The sequence below is a fragment of the Microplitis mediator genome, chromosome 10, assembly GCF_029852145.1.
Source record: "Microplitis mediator isolate UGA2020A chromosome 10, iyMicMedi2.1, whole genome shotgun sequence".
NCBI lineage: Eukaryota > Metazoa > Arthropoda > Insecta > Hymenoptera > Braconidae > Microplitis > Microplitis mediator.
The window spans coordinates 20,408,970-20,427,789 of record NC_079978.1 but is presented as its reverse complement, the minus strand read 5'-3'; the positions used below and the strand labels follow the sequence as shown (position 1 = coordinate 20,427,789).

The 18,820-nt window shown below is 31.7% G+C and overlaps 1 long non-coding RNA gene across 1 annotated transcript in view; it reads right to left on the bottom strand.

The window, feature by feature from the left end:
* The window catches only part of LOC130675790 (uncharacterized), a 28,087-nt gene extending 18,793 nt beyond the window's left edge, over positions 1 to 9,294 (bottom strand). Inside the window, exon 1 of the long non-coding RNA XR_008991336.1 lies at positions 9,019 to 9,294. This is a non-coding gene — a long non-coding RNA (uncharacterized LOC130675790). The remainder of the gene's footprint in view (positions 1 to 9,018) is intronic.
* Positions 9,295 to 18,820: the final 9,526 nt, after the last annotated feature.

Sequence of the window (18,820 nt, the reverse complement as noted above, 5' to 3'; positions counted from 1 at the left end):
TTGAAAAAAATCAAAGAAATTTAGTTCCGTAGTTTTATCATCGAATTACTTCTGAATGATAAGACGTAACTCAATTTTGTAAAATTCATAATGTAGTTTATGAAGTCGGCATTAATTAACACTACTATAACTTTATTTTTAATTGATTAGTTTATTTTTTATGCCGTTTCAAAGGTATAATAATCGATTTCGTAAGATCGCAATTAAGTCTCTATGGTTCTTTCTAAAAATTTTGAAAGATGAAAATATAATTTTACACAAGAATTTTCCCAATTGACGTAATGGCTTCACCAAATTTAAAATATTTAAAAAAATTAACACTCATCAATTATTATTTAAATGATATTGTTGGGGAGAGGGGGCAGGTTGGGCCTCTTAAGAAAAATAATTATAATATCATTTATTTTTTTCACGCGTTTACTTCTTTTTAGACCCTTGATACTCATTATTTTCACTTCATTATGCTGCGTCCATTAAAATTGAAAAATCGAAAATTAGGGGCAAAGTGGGCCCTCTAAAAAATTTCGGATTTGATATTTTTTATTCTTTACACGTGTGATATTTGCAAATAACGGTTATTATATAGAAGTGAGGCTCCCCTGTTTTTTGGCTATAAAAAATCGAAAAATGAAGATATCCGTGAATTTTTTTTTTTCATTTTGTTCTACTCTTCGGCGGATTGATAAAAAAATTGAATCAATACCCAAAAAATTCAATTTCATAAAGATTTTGGCGATTGAAAAGTCAAAAAATTAAATTTTTACCGGTAATTTTATTATCTTTTTAACTTTCTTAATAAATTATATTTAATGAACAGTTTTGGTGGTCTATTTTAGCCCTCAATACAGAAAAAATTTCGATAAGCTTATTATCCGTCTGAATTTATTGGCGTATAGAAAATTTTCAAGGGCCCACTTTGCCCCCATATTTTTCGAAGTTTCGAAAATTTCAGGGGCCTACTTTGCTCCCAGGGGCTTACTTTGCCCCCTCCTCCCCTAAAATTAATTTAAAATTAAATTTCTGTAATAGAGATGAAATTTCACAAGAAATATACTTTTCCATTTCGGATATAGCAGTTGGCACATTTAAAAATAAATCATTGAATATTCTAATATCGACTATATTGCATACCACAAATTCCCTCTTAAATTATACTTTACATTGAAAGCGATGTCAAAAGTCATTTTAATTACTAAGTATACACTTTGTCTCGATGTAATACTTCGACTATTATTTAAATCGCGTCATAAATTAATTTTTTTACAGTTTCTCAATAACTAAGCAACATCCATTGAACTTTAATAATTATTCATATTTTCATAACTTTTTAGATTATATTCATGTTAATTAATACACTTCCGATCAAACTGGCATTAACGATCATCGAGTCTTGAATATCACCTGAACATAGGATGTGCCGATTAACAATGAATCTATGAATATGAAAATTGCTGTCGCTCTTTTGCATGAGCATGCATAAGCAGATATATATGTATAGTACATATAGTGTACACATATCCGAAAGTCATTGAACATCGGAATCGATGCTACACAAGCGTGACAAGATAATGCCATCTTTTATTTTATAAAATCTCACGGACGTGCGATTCATGTCCTCAATTGTTAGGGTTCATTTTATCTCCCATCTGAATTACAAATAAAAAAAAAAAATTTCTTAGCTTGAGTTAAAATTTTTTCCTGTAAAAATTTTCTTATTCTGTGCATTCACTGAAGGAAAATTATGGGAAGTTTTGCTATGCATTATGGGAATGGTTCCCATAATGGTATGGGAATAGTACCTATACTACTATAGGGATGGTTCCCATATATTATGGGAACCATCCCCATAATAGTATGAGAATAGTTCCCATAACATTATGGGAATGGTTCCCCCATAATAGTATGAGAATAGTTCCCATAACATTATGGGAATGGTTCCCATATTGGCATAGGAACTATTCCTATAATGTTATGAGAACCATCCCCATAATAGTATGAGAATAGTTCCCATACCATTATGGGAATAGTACCTATACTACTATAGGGATGGTTCCCATAATATTATAGGAATAGTTCCTATACCAATATGGGAATCATTCCCATAATAATATGGGAATGATTCCCATACCATTATGGGAACCATTCCCATAATATATGGGAACCATCCCCATAATAGTATGAGAATAGTTCCCATAACATTATGGGAATGGTTCCCCCATAATAGTATGAGAATAGTTCCCATAACATTATGGGAATGGTTCCCCCATAATAGTATGAGAATAGTTCCCATAACATTATGGGAATGGTTCCCATATTGGTATAGGAACTATTCCTATAATGTTATGGGAACCATCCCCATAATAGTATGAGAATAGTTCCCATACCATTATGGGAATGGTTCCCATAATGGTATGGGAATAGTACCTATACTACTATAGGGATGGTTCCCATAATATATGGGAACCATCCCCATAATAGTATGAGAATAGTTCCCATAACATTATGGGAATGGTTCCCATATTGGTATAGGAACTATTCCTATAATGTTATGGGAACCATCCCCATAATAGTATGAGAATAGTTCCCATACCATTATGGGAATGGTTCCCATAATGGTATGGGAATAGTACCTATACTACTATAGGGATGGTTCCCATAATATATGGGAACCATCCCCATAATAGTATGAGAATAGTTCCCATAACATTATGGGAATGGTTCCCATATTGGTATAGGAACTATTCCTATAATGTTATGGGAACCATCCCTATAATATCATAAAATTTTTTTTTTGCACAATAATGTAGAAATTTCCCAAAATTTGAATTTTCTTGAATGGTTTGTGCTGACAAAAAATTTTTGTTAAAAATTTTAATGTTTTTTTTTGCCAAATACGATTTTTTTTTTCAATGTTTGAATTTTTGTTTTTATGTTTAATAATATTTCTGTGTATTGTAGAAGTGATTACCACACTTCTTTAAATTAATTTTTTCATCATAATATGGGAACCATTCCCATAATATTATAGGAATGGTTCCTATAATAGTATGGGAACTATTCCCATAATATTATGGGAATTGTTCCCACAGTGCAATTGGAATGGTTCGTATAAATTATAGGAACCATTCCTATAATTATAGGAACCGCTCTTATAATTTATGGCCGTAATTCCTATGATGGTATAGGAAAAAATTTCACAAAATTATGGGAACCGCTGCCGTAATTTTCTTTCCGTGTTGAAAGTAAAAAGTATAAAAGTTGCTCAGTAATAAATTAAAAGAATATTTAAAATACACGAGTGTATTCATAGGTTACGAGGATTCGACATAAAATGAAATTCAACAAAACGTTGGACACATTGCCTGGAGACTCGTTGGAATGACGATAACATTACATAGGAGGGTAGTTTTTGCGCATAAGCCAACGAAGCTAAAGCAAGCGAGAATGGTTTTTGCACTATGGAGAGACGAAACAAAATTTTCCGTCTCTCTTTACTGCCGTAATAACAGATGTAAATTACGTGCGTGCTTGATGCACGTACATGAGCGAATAGACGCACCCACACGCACCTGCGTCTCGAATATTTGCGTAACATGGCCGGTATCCATGCAACTCATACGTAGTACGGAGCAGAGAAACCAAGAGGAAACGAATGAGAGAGACCTCTTCACGTATACCAGCACGTGACTATAGTTCAGTATTTGTTAGCAGTGGCCGCGGGCCGAGGTATTTGCAAGCCAAATTTTAATACCAGAATTAATTTGACCCGAGGAACCAGAATGAGCGAGAGAGAGCCGACTTGATAGGATAGATATAGATACAGTTATATTAATGTTCCACCTACGGAAGAGAAGAGACTGCTGTTTATTATGCTGTGACGGAATAAATATATATCGCGGACATTTGCAAAAGGCGAACAACCCCGAGCCCAAGAGAGACCTCATCTGCGTACCCGAGACGCGGAGAAAAATGTAAGCTAATTTATCGACGATGCCCACACCCTTTAGACTAAAAAGTTTCACCATCGAGGTAGTTTAGCTTTATATCGTGAGTTATTATAGCCAACTCTCTCTTGCCACTTCTATTGCTGAAAGTCTCGAGCATACGTTTCCCTGGGTCCCTCGCGGGTTCTAGCCGCAGACACTCTGCAAGAGAGAACCTCCGTTGAAAACGCTCTGGCGACCTCTTCATTTACTCCTCTTACTTTGCTACCTCTGGCGATACAAATGGCCAAAGTAAACTTCACCATTACGCAAGGACAGACGCTAGACATTGTGGTAAATGTTTAAATCGTCTTTCTCTCTCTTGCTGTTTATACTTTTCCTTTGTGTTCAAAAGGTCATTGATCCAACTCGGTATTTTACCTCGAAAACTTGATAAATGGAACCAAAAAGAGTAATTATTTCTTCTGGACATCGGACAAAGAAGAATTGTGAGAATGTGACGTTTAGTTAGGAAACAAGTCGAGATTCAACTGTGGCTAGACGGAATTTACGTCGGCATTAGCGAAACAGGGATCTAACTCAATGCCAGAGAGACGAGAATATCTTGTCAGGGCGCATTATTTTCGTGTAAGATATAAATAATTTTGGAGATGGATCTGTTAGAGTGGAAATGAATGAATTCATACTTCTAGCGAAATGTAAAATTAATAATAAAGGAATTTTTCGAATTCATTTTTAAAAATACAGTCGATGACAGTAATAAGCTTCTGCCTTCAATCGGCAGTTACCAGCTTCTCCATTTAACGTCTCTAAGGAGTTTTGTACCAGGGTTCCATGCGATTTGAGCACCTGACAAAATATCCCCGACAAAATATCTCTGGACAAAATATCTCCAGTTTTGTGTCAGTTTTTTTGGCTTTTTTCACTATTTTTGCTTTCTTTTCTTGGGGATATTTATGGGGACAAAATATCCCCCATAATATTATTATGTAATTGTTGCCACTTTCACTATTTTTGCTTTCTTTTCATGGGGATATTTTGTCCGGAGATATTTTGTCGGGGATATTTTGTCGGGTGCTCAAAACGCCTGATACCTTGTACCAGACCCCCCCCGTTACAAGCCTTCATTGAAATTGTCGAATTATAAACTAGCAATAGGCAAAATAGACAAATTAATGATGAAAATTTGCTGTGTATATTTAGTGGAGAATTGAATCGATAGTAAAATATAATTTATTGTTCATAATTGTAGTCATGAATTATATTTAAAGCTTTTGTTACAATCGAACAGATTGATTGAGCATTTTGTTCATCAATAAAATTATTATTATTACTGTAATTAATACCCTTATCATTAGAATTATTATCAGTGTAAAAAGATAAGTATTTATTTTAGTACATGGGTACTAGAAAAATCCGCAGTGGCGTCTGTAACGAAACGTCAATATGGAGTTCAAAATCATAAAATAAAATGGGCTTACAACGAATAGTCAAGGAAAGAGCTAAATGCACGGTAGTGAGACTAATATTTTTCCTACACCCCTAAATCAGGATTATAACGGGTAGTCGACTATTATTGATACTATCGCTTTTCTTAGATGAGAAAAACAGTCGACTGTCATAAGCCTGATCTAGGGGACATAGGGGAAATTTTTCTTGGAATTTCAGGCTCCCAACTACTGTGTGTTTAGTTTTTTCGACTACTCATTATAAGCCTGTTTTATTTTCCATAATTTTGAACGTCATTTTGACGTTTTGTTACGGAAGCCATTGCCGATTTTTCTGGTGCTCATGTACTGAAATGAATACTTATTTTTTCACACTGATAATAATTAAAGATAACGGTATTAATTAAGGTAATAATGATAATAATTTAATTGATGAACAAAATGCTCAATTGTAACCGAAACTTTGAATGTACATCGATGATTACAATTATGGACAATTATATTCTACTTAATATTGATTGAATTATTCTCCTCCCAAGATAGTAAATTTTCGTCATTTTGTCTATTTTTTCCTATTATTAGTTTATAATTCAACAATTTCAAAGGAGGCCTGTAATGTGGGGGTCTGCTTCAAAGAGTGATCAAATGGGGAAGCTGTTTGGCCTCAGTAACTGCCGATTGAGAGGGCAGAGGCTTATGACGGATAGTCTACTGTAATTAAAATTAATTTGTTCCTCAGAAATAATGATTCATTAACGAAGATGATCTTAATTGAGGCTCATTATCTATGAAATATATAAGATACTTTTTAGTTTCTCACTCTACAGTAAATAAAGATCAAGTATTTTCAAAACGGTATTTTGGACAGGTCCCTAATTTTTTTATATTCTCGTCAAATATTGATTGAGTCACTCATCCTATTGTTATTATTATTATTATTATTATTATTATTATTATTATTATTATTATTATTATTATTATTATTATTATTATTATTATTATTATTATTATTATTATTATTATTATTATTATTATTATTATTATTATTATTATTATTATTATTATTATTATTATTATTATTATTATTATTTTTTGTTTTTTTTTTTGTTTTTTGTTAAATTTTTTGTTAAAGGAATCACGGCTTTACTGGTCTTGTTTATTGACTTTTTAGATTAGATTCATCGTATTAATAAATACATGTGGACTAATATTATTAGTACGCACTGTAATAAAATACATTTATCGAATAAAATCAAAGTCCTGAATTTACCATACTCCAAAAAACGGTTTCGCCCCGAATATACCTCTGGGCTCATCAGTAAAGTTGATGCAAGTATATTCTACTTTAGACCGTATAAATGTTGATTGAACGTCGATTTCAGTAAAATCACATAAAATTATTATTATTATTTATTAAGGCCATGAAGTCGAGACTCCTTGCGGCCCTTCAATGTAATACAAAATTTTTATAAGTGCATAGAATAATATTCAAAAAAATATAATTAAAAATTATTAAATGACATTAGCTATAACATTCCATCATAAATTCACTCCAAAGACCATTAAAAAACACTCTCTTCACTCAACATGAACTCAGAACAGGCTTGACGGGAAGGTTGAAAATTAGGCTGTGACGTACAGTGTTCAGGTAACCGATTCCATGCTGTGACTGCACTAACTATGAAAGATTTATCATATTTCATGGTATGACAACTTGGTAATTCAAGATAGTCCTGACGCACATCACCCCTTCGGAGACGAGGCTCGCGAATACGTAAGACACTGCCAGTGGCTTTTGATTTAAATACAAGGCTTTATAGATGAGGCACGACAAAAAGAAATCTCTCCAAGTCTTAAGTGTTAATCAGCGCAGGTCTGTATAATACGGGGTTACATGCTCATACTTTGATATTTTGAAAATGTACCGAACACAAGCATTCACTTCCTCTGTAACCTAATTTGCTGTTATCCTAGTATTCAAATAATGATAATATTTCATAGCTACATTTGAATGAGTCCCTGAAATCGTTCAATGAATTGCATAACTATCTTATGTAATAGAATTGTTAAAATTTCTCATTAAGTAGTTTTACTTAACAAAATATTTTTCACAACACAAACCGAGTCGACTTTGAATATTGATACCGTTCTACTCTACTCTGCACGCTATAAATACTTCCGTCCATTATTTACTATCAATGCAAAGCTAATTTTATTTAAATCATGAGAATTTTTATCATTACATGTATGCAGATTTCTATGACAAAACCACTGAATTGATAAAATCTATTTATTACGATATGACAATGAAATTTGATAAATTTCCGTATCACGCGAGTAATGATTTCTAGTTTCGTATTGGCGCAAGATTTTGAAAATTAATCATCCATTATAATAATGAATGTGTTCACATGTGTGTATATGTGTGTATATTTATTATTACCCAAATCGGATGCATTACACGTCAAAACTAATGAGTATTGTACAGTTAAAAAGTAAAGCAATAGTTAACGTCAAAAATGCATTTTTTCTGGCGGGTTATAAAGAGCAATTTAAATTTTGACTGCATTACATTTGAGTTTAAAGAAGACGTCAAACAACAAATAGAAGTCAGTTCGCATCAAAGTATCTATTTTTTTTTAAATCGTTAAATTTTAGGTGTGAATCGAACGATTCGAAATTTCGTGAATCCGATAAATTCGAATTGTTCATAACTTTTCGGATTATTCATTTCAAATCCAAAAATTTTCAGTTTTCAAATATTTAATTATTAATTATTAATTTTTTTATAAAGTAACCAAAATAATCTCGTAGATTTGGAACTGAGTTCTATTGACCTCTGCAAAAATTTGAATTATTGAAAAAAATGTCACTTTTTTGAGTCGTCCGAAAGAACTATTTGAATTATTCATAAATTTTCGAATATTTCGAAAAGTTGTGAATAGTTCAAAAATTTATGAACACGAAAAATTTGAATTATTAGAAAATTCAAATTACTCGGCACGAAATTCGAATCGAATAATTCGCAAGTTCGAACTATTTTCACACTTCTAGCGAATATATCAAAGTATAGATTTTTTTTTAATCTGTAAATATTAGGTGTGACCGAACGATTCGAATTTTCGTGTTTCGGTAAGTTCGAATTATTCGTAACTTTTCGGATTATTCATTTCAAATCCAAAAATTCTCAGTTTTCAAATATTTAATTATTAATTATTAATTTTTTTATAAAGAAACCAAAAGTAATAATCTCGTAGATTTGGAACTGAGTTCTATTGACCTCTGCAAAAATTTGAATTATTGGACAAAATGTCACTTTTTTGAGTCCTCCAAAAGTAATATTTGAATTATTCATAAATTTATGAACACGAAAAATTTGAATTATTAGAAAATTCGAATCAATCGGCACGAAATTAGAACCGAATAATTCGCAAGTTCGAACTATTTTCACACTTCTAGCGAATATATCAAAGAATAGATTAACCAATAAAAGGAAATAAAAAAAAAAAATATAAAATAATAAATATCAACTAGTCCATCACCCTTGACCCAGAAATGCCAGGAGCAAAAACAATACAAGAATATTTTTCAATGTATTTTTTCCCGTTCTATGCGAACCGACTTACCTTCTTTCTCGTACTCGGGCGTTTACCGACTAGCGCTGTCTCATTCCGCTCACTTTTCGCGGTTTTACTTTTTTTTTCGTTACTCTAGTCGCCATTTTGTGGCCTTCATTGATCTTGCGCCTACGCATAGAACACTTCTCGGTTTTATCGCCATTTTTTTCTCTTCCCTTCCACTTTGCCGACTGAGGGCGAAGAGTTGTAGTCTACGAATCCCAAGAGTTTTTCTCGCCCGTTATCGTTCGCTCGTGACGCTTACTTCTTTACCTTCAATTCTGTACAACAGATTCCGTCACTTATCCAAACGATCAAAGTCCGAAAAATTTTAAAAGAAATTGCGGAAAACGAGCCCGCACTCCTGGACACAGTCGTGACCAGAAGATAACTGACGGACTTCAGAAAAATCATGAGAATGACGGTTGTACCCGTTTTAGAAAATGATTTGCATAAAGCTAGCTCAACAAGAGGCAGGACAGATTGCTCGAAAAGCCGCTCCTGTTTCTATTGAAAAAATTCCTACTTCATTGTTGTAACCCCCAGCAGAGTTGCAGCGAACTCACCCCTCCACCCTTTCGTTTTCTGCAAAAGAAGCTGCAGAGTCTTGCAAAAATTCATTAACATATTTATATATATATACTAAGAGACAGGTTTTTTTATTGTCAATAAAATTTATTTGTATTTAATAAAAACGTATATTTGGCTCGACTTTAAATAAAAATTTTATTGAATACAAATAAAACGTTTATTTAAAACAATTTGTAAGTTTCATTAAAAACAATTCGATGTTTGCTGATCTTCAATACATATTTATTTGTATACTAAAAATTGTTTTTTTAAACTGATTTTATAGTTCTATTTGAACTACTAAATGTTACTATGAAAATTTTTAGTGATTAATAATCTTTTTAAATTTATAATTATATGAAACAAAATTTATTTATATAATATGTGTTCCGCCAAGTATCCAAAAACGTTATTATTGGTGGTGAGTAAAGTTGTCTCTAAATACATTAAGGACGTAATATTTTTATTTATGTCTCAATAACATCTAGTCGACAATAGAATTTATATGATCAAGTTGCTGAAGAAGTCCCAATAAAGGGACGAAACGTCCAATATATGGTCAAAATTAAATTCTAATTTTGTATTATTGTCCACCTCCCTATAAGTTTACCATTATTGTATTTTTATTTATCTTTACTTGACAATTTTTTTACATAATTATGGGCAAAGAATATTTTATTTTTAATAATTTACAGAAGTTATGTATAAATTTAACGACAAAAAACAAGATGCTTCAATTTTTTATTTTAAAAAAATTAACAAGTGAATGAGAAGTCCTACGCGGCGAAATTATTTTTGGTTAAAACCTTGAAATCTATGGTGTCATAATAGAAGGCCTGTTTATGGTGGCCACCTACCCCTGATGGAAAAATACTAATGAACACTATTCGATGAGACTAATAAAAAACGGATGGATTAGTATTTTCGCACACTAATGCATTTAGTGTTTTCGGTATTTTTAGTGCCATAAGCGTGATGCACTTATTCCTTAGTATCGATGGTGTAACCCGACAAAAAAAAGTAGGATTCAATCATATATACTTACCATTGCTATTTGTACTGATTAATTGATGTTTATTAATTTTTTGATCTATGAAAAATTATTCGTCATTACTGGGGCTCGAACCTGGATCCTTTTGTATGTCAGTTGAAGCTCTTACCGTTCTGCCAACACCATGGATTTAGTACAGTATACTAGCAATTTTAAAGACGTCTCAAGTAAATCTGTATCGTCAATCTTCAGAAAGTCTGCATCAGCCCTAGTATTATTCTTAAGGAAGTCTTACGTAAATCTGCATCATCAGTTTTAGACAAATCTACGGCAAAATACGTCCATAAGATACGGAAAGTCTTGAGTAATACATGCTTCAGACAATATCCTTGCTTAAGATCCATTAGCTCCGATTTGCTGCAGAATTGCTTAAGAAACCAGGACATGGCTGCCATTTGCGTTACTTTGTGAGCCGTCTCTTGTATTACACAATAAATAGTCGCAGTAGCAATCTGATATCGTTTCCATAAACCATAAGCCTCATAAGTATACGTATTGTTGTGGTAACGATCTACAAGTAACGCTTTTGACAGTTCGAGGAACAACATTTTTTTCTTCCATGAACGTTACCAAAATGACGACTAATAAATTTTTGTAAACAGTTCTTGTATATAACCCTTTTATTCAAGGATCTTCATGTGCGCATTGCGTTAGAAATAACGTAATTTATTCCATTGAAAGATAGCTGTTGCATAAAGCTTAGGAATTTTTAGTGTTCTTCAAAATAGTCTCACGGTCTTGCAGTATACCGATAAAAGATGCTCCTTTCTTTACACATTTAATTATCATTGAGTAAAAATTGAATAAAGCTAGGCTCTTTAGAGATTAAACCGAACCAAGCGAGCAACTTACAGCTCTTGCAAAACGAAAATTCAGTATCCTCCTGCAAAAAACTGGTTTTTGCAGATTCTGCGGAGCTCACGATATTGGTACAAGTTTGCAATAACACAATAGGGGAATACTAGGGTTGGTTTCAAATATATATGGGGTGACTAGAGTGAGTCCCGGCAGGTTGTTCCCGAGTTGGTTAAAGAGGTCGGGGGTCAAGACCTCACCTTTGACCCGCACACAGGTATGTCTCTCTACAGACTATGATATGACTCGAAGATTTTTCGGTTCTAATTTGGAAAGGGAGTTTTGGAAAATATTCATCATAAAAAAACCAAAGAGTGCTCTCTAAATATGAATTAGTGATTTTTCACTAATTTCAAGTGAATATTCACTAATTGTCAATGCTACAATTGTACCACGCAGAATTAGTGAATATTCACTAAATGAATATGTGAATATTAGAATTCACTGATTTGATAAGTGAATATGAGAATCCACTAAATTGAAAAGTGAATATGGGAATCCACTGATTTCATCGGTGAAAAAAAATATTATATTGTGAAAAAAAATATAAGACACTTGTAATTAGATCCGAAATGTGATTAATGTATTAGAATCATTACTTAGAGGAAGTATACATGATTTTGATTGATGAAAAAATCCCGGTGACTGCTGGGCTCGAACCTGCATCCTTCCGATTCAAAGTCTTTGATGCTATCCACTGCGCTGACCTACGCATGTGATCGCGTGAGTGTAAATAGTATATTCGTTATGATACCAAACAATAACTGATGAAGAAATAAAAAATCCGTGATGTTATGATTGACGTACTCTTCATATAAATATATTATTGTTCTGTACTCCTATTTTTTTTTATTTTGAAAGTTTTTTATTTAAATTTTTAAAAATAGCACCATAATTATTAATTATATTTATATCTAGTAAAATATTTAATTATTTGCTAGTTAAAGTTACTAGTGAAATTGTGAAATTCATAAATTAAGAAGTGAATAACAGTTTCACTTGTAGAAATTATTAAAATATCGCTAGTTCAGTAGTGAAAATCACTAATTTGCTAGTGAAAATTATAGTACTAAATTTATTAGCGAGAATTCACTAATTTGTTATTTAAATACACTGATTATGAAGTGAATACTGCTTCACTAACGTAATTAATGAAATTTCCACTAATTCATGTTCAGAGAGTGAAATACTAGTATAAAGTAAAGTTAGGTCTTTTATCCTTTGACATTTGTGAACTTACACCATAATTTTTTCTAAAGTACACTTGAAAATCTTTCCTATTGAGGGGTAATCAAAATTTGCGTACCTTAAATTTTTGCATTTCATCGTATTATTGAATAAAATAACAGCGTGGATAATATATTTTATATAAACATATTATGTACATATGTATAACGTTGAACGTATGACACTGCCGGAATGTGTGAATGAACGTGTGGCACGCGAGCGAAACACATGTCGATATGGCCACATAATGGAAACATAACCACCACCTATAGCTAGTAGACTATTAGGGTGTTATGCTGTCATAGGTTAATTGCACATGATTGGTCATTGTCTGTCTACTATAGAGTTTGACTACTGTCCCCTTTTGTATACTTTACTACATTATCCAAATTTATCTGATATTCCTTAAACAAAAATGCACTTTTTTTTTATTTCCCGTGGGATTTGCTCCAGACATTTGATTCAACTTCATACTGCTTTTATTACTCATGTCCAAAATTATGAATTGAATGTAGATGGTAAATTATTTACAGTCCAATCCGGTTTTGTTCTTTTATAGAATACCGACAAATGAAAAATAACATTCCGTCTTTGAACAATGATTTCAAAAATTTAAGATACGGTCAGTGATTCATAGACAAAATTATTATTCCTTTTTTTGTAATGATAAGAAAATACTTATTCAGTGGTTAAAAGAAGTAGAAATAGTGAAGAATAGTCCTACTGTTGACAGTTCTGTTAGGGGGGTTGCTTTAGCTCGTCCCCCTCCCCCTTGCTACAGGTAAAACAGTACGTTCTACACGATAACTGTACTAAGGGAAAAAATTACCTTTTAGAGACATTATATTTTTTTTCTTGGAGAGAAATTTATGGTAAAAACTAGTCTATTGTAGGAATGAACCCTAAATCGTATGGAAACAGGTTTTTTTGAAATATCGATTACAGAAATGGAACTCATACAAATTATGGTATCCATTTCTGTCTATATGTCTGGTGAAAATGAATGATGTCTGTAGATTGCCTATTAGGCAGCGTTTAATAACCACTCTGATCTTGCCTATTTTTGACTACTGTGCAGCAATCTATACTGACATCACTAGTCAACAGCAAATGAGACTACAAAGAAAACTTAATGCATGTGTCCGGTACATTTTAAAAATTTCAAGGTATGAACATGTCACTTATTATTATAATGAGCTTTGGTGGCTCACTCTAAGGTCTAGACGGGAGTTTTTCTTATCTTGTATTGTTTACAAAGCGCTATATTTAAATCAAAAGCCCCTAATAAGGAAAGACTTGTGTATTCTAGAACCTCGTCTGCGTAGAGGTGAAGTCCGTCAGGATTACTTTGTTTTGCCGGGATGTCATAGTGCTAAGTATGATAAGTTATTTGTTATATCTTCAATAAGAATTTGGAATCAATTGCCTGATTATTGTTCTACAAAGCCTACTTTCGCGGAATTTCGTACCTCTTGTTATGAATATTTCCTAAGCTTAAACTAATGTACAAAGGAATGATTATTGTTGGAATTTAGATTTGTGTGATGATTGAGTGTGATATTATTTTATTATATTAATTAATAATATCATTACTTTTACTCTTTTGTATACTATGCTATTATTATGTTATATTGTATTAAGGGATGGCCGCAAGAAGCTTCGACTTCATGGCCAATTAAATAAAAAATAATACAGTGAAACCTGTATAAGTGAGACTTGAAGGGACTAAGATTTTTTTCTCACTTATAGAGGTTTCTTACTTACCCGAGTTTCTCACACAGAGAGGGAAACTCAGATAAACAAGGTCAGAGAATAATAAATAGAAATAGAGAATATACATTAGTATACTGTATAATGAAATACAGTAATTCACTTATAACTTCGATTTTTCGGTTGCTGACAGACAATGTAATTTTCTTCTCGACATTTTGGCTCAGACTAATGAATGACACTGAATGACTGAAGAAAAATGAATGGATTCGAAATGCCATAATAGATAGAAAAGATAAAGTAATTTGCAAATAAACAGGTGACGAATACTAAATACGCATTAATGAACGCATACTAAAATAATGTTGCCAATACAATGGGACAAATAGCTTTAAATATGAGAGAAAAGAACTAGTAAGTCCTGAAAAAATGTCTCACTTATAGAGGTTCATCAATATCACTTAAAATTATTTAACTTATTGAATCTTCAATTTAGAATTGAGAAAGGCAGGAGCATTCGATGATTTTGAGTTGGGTTCGAACCCACGTTCTCAAAGACCGATACCTTTACGGTGCATAAGAGTACCCTACCTGGTTTTTCAGTGCAGAGGTACCGGGACCTGAGAAAAAATCTCACTTATAGAGGTTTCTCACTTATCCAGGTCCCACTTATCCAGGTTTCACTGTGATAATTATATATGGGTTGTGTTTTTATACGATATCAGTTCTAATAAAATTATGGTAGTAATTCCTATGGTATTATAATAATTGCTCCCATACATTATGGGGATAATGGCCATAATATATGGTAACGTTCACCATATAGTTGTATGGGAATGATCACCATAATCACTGATAATAAAAAAATTGAATATTAATAATTACCATGAGTGATTGACGTGTGCACTTTTGAATTTCCCAAAATTTTATATTATCCGAGCAAATCAAATTTGGGCCAACCAAATATCCAAGTTACCTAATTTGTACTTTTAACGAACGAATATTGTTCATTTTCCTTCACCTCAGATATTCCAACACACTAGCAATTTGTTAGCGTCCTACTTTCCTCCCTAGATACGCAATGATCGGTTAGTCGAATGTTGTTCAAAATTATTATTAATGAGACGTAAATCTATGACGTAACCTGTTATGACATCGGGTAAACTACTCAGTAAAGCGTATTAAACTTTTCAATAGTGTTGAAATTGAGTTTATATAACACAGTTTTTTTTACAATGCGTTCAACTAAAAAAATAAAAAATTCACTTATCTTTTTAATAGGAATTTTTTTTGCATTTTATTCCGTTTTTTTTTAATACGAAAGTATTTCTATTTATATGATCAAAAACATGGAATTACAAACAGTAGCGAGTGAGTTATCAGTAAATTTATATGATCGAGGAGCAGTGAACACAAATCAAAACAAAATTTGGTATGTATTCGACAATTATTTTTAATGAAATATAATAATGAATGAACAATAACAAGAATAATTAATATAATCATGAGGTCGAATTGCGGTATTGCAATATGCACGAATAGCCGATGATAATTCAATTATCTGCCAGTGAGCTTGGACCTTGACATTGGACCAATTATCGCACAACAACCCCCAAATCCACGTGATAATTGTGTGTACAGTAGTATAGTAGCATTAATGTAAGTAACGCTACTATTAAATGTCATCCACTAACACTTGCAAATATATATAGGAGTGGGGGAGGGGGCAAAACGGGTACTTTAGAAAGTAGTCAGTCTTCGGGGACTCAAATAAGTTTACTGTTTTTTTTTAATGATATTCAAAGTGAATAGAAAAACTTTTCAGCTGCGGTTAAAAAAAAAATTCAAATTTAAAAATTACTGTCCCGTATAAAAAAACAATATATGGTTAAAATATATAAAATCATATATGTTTGCAACAAAAAAATATATGATATATTATAAAAAATCGTATAGAGATTTTGGCCGATTGGATATAAAATTATATACAGTAGTAAGTATATGTATTCCATATATGTAACTTATATGTTTTTTATATTAAGCTATATATACATTCACATTTACCTTATAATATATTGTATTGATATATTTCCTTTTATATTCAAGAAATATAAAATTTTTATATGAAATGAAATATATGGTAGCATATAATTTATATTATATATGGCACCATATATTTTCTTTGTTATATTTAAGCATATATTTTATTCGGTGTATGTATATGTATATGGGTATATATATTCGCATCAAATTAACTAATTTTGAAAATTTTAACTGCAATTTAAAGAGTTTATTAAAATTTAGATCTTATTTAATTGGAGTTGGTCATACGAATAAGAAACTTTTTTTTTCCATACACAATATAAATATATGTTTTTATATATGATCAGAATATATTTTTCGTATATGATAGAAATATATATTTTTTGTATGATAAAAATATAGTTTTCGTATATGACAAGACTATATATTTTCATATATGATAAAAATATATTTTTTGTATATGATTGACATATATATTTTATATATGCTAAACATATACGGACTCATATATGATGAATATTATATTTTTTAACATAAAAAAAAATATATCAAAAAATATAAAATTGGCCACATATATTTTCTGATATTTATCATATATTTTTACATATTTGTGACCATATATGTCATTTTCATACGGGGTAACTATTATAAGTTTTACTATGGCTGTAGTAATTTTCGCATGTGTTTATTTTACTTTCCGTCAGGGGGCTGACATGGTCCGGCTTTACTGTGACACCGTATTATTTCAAACAAGAATAATGTCTCCGTGTGTATGTCTCGGAGATAAATTGATCGCAATGTATACTGGAAAGCTTATCCAAATATCCTGCAGTTGCTGCTATATATCAACAATCGAGTAGATGCAACAGGATAAACTGGCTGACGCTACAGACTCAACAATTTTAAATAAAAAACTTTATTGTTCTCGCGAGTTAAAATAATTCATTACCAAAGTAAGTTTAATATTTCTCGTACATTTTTCACATTCATGTCAAAAACTAATTTTTATTTTTCTCTACTTATTCATTCGCATAGTTTAAGTCCGCTCGGCAAATACTACTCGTATTTTAAAATATGGAAAATTATCATACAAATTAAAGTTTAAATTTAATTTCAGAAATTTATTTTATAACAAAATAAATTGTTGATTAATTATCCACAACAATCCCGAGTGAAAAAATTTTAAGCGAAAATATAAATAGTTTTTTCTCGGCCGAAAAAAAGACCAGGTAGTGAACACGAGGTTGAATACTAGATGGGCCGTAAGATGGCCGATAATTAGGCCTGAAAAAATTTGAAAATAGGCTGACTCAATTTACTGGCCTGTTTATTAAAATGAACAAAATTTCGGCGTATTTTCGGCCAAATTTGAGCTTTTTTCAATAAAATTCTAAGGCTTCGTCGTGATTTCGGTAAAGTTTAAGCTTTTTTCAATAAAATTTCATGGTTTCGGCGTGATTTCGGCCAAATGCAAGCGTTTTTCGATAAAATTCTAAGGTTGCGGCGTGATTTTGATGAAATTTAAGTCTTTTACGACGAAATTCTAAAGTTTTGGAGGATTTTCGGCCAAATTTGAGCTTTTTTCAATCAAATTTCATGGTTTCGGCGTGATTTTGATGAAATTTAAGCCTTTTTCGACAAAATTATAAAGTTTTTGAGGATTTTTGGCCAAATTTGAGCCTTTTTCAATCAAATTTCATGGTTTCGGCGTAATTTTGATAAAATTTAAGCCTTTTTCGACAAAATTCTAAAGTTTTTGAGGATTTTCGGCCAAATTTGAGCCTTTTTCAATCAAATTTCATGGTTTCGGCGTGATTTTGATAAAATTTAAGCCTTTTTCGACAAAATTCTAAAGTTTTTGAGGATTCTCGGCCAAATTTGAGCCTTCTTCAATCAAATTTCATGGTTTCGGCGTGATTTCGGCCAAATTTAGCAATTTCGGCGTGTTTTTGATCGAAAATTTTTACCCGAGTTAAAATTAAATAAATTCCTCTATCAGTACATTTGCAAAGTAGAAGAAAATGGGGCAAAATAGGCCCTTTAAAAAAAGAGGTGTAATATAGAGACAAGCCCATTTTGGCCCCAGGGGCCTATTTGCTGCCCCCTCCCCTGTATTATGCATAATTTCCTTGCCAAATTCAACAAGAGACTTGTAAGGACTTTTTTGCACCAAATTTTATGTATATTTTATATCGAACTTTGTTGTGAAGAATAATCGAAACATACGAAAATGAATTAATAATAATTGTCATTAAAAGCAAGGACCCGGTTGTTGGCCTTTTATGTGAAAATAACATTCGATATATGTATAACTAGGTTAACACACGTATATGTTGGTATATATTTGTTATACAT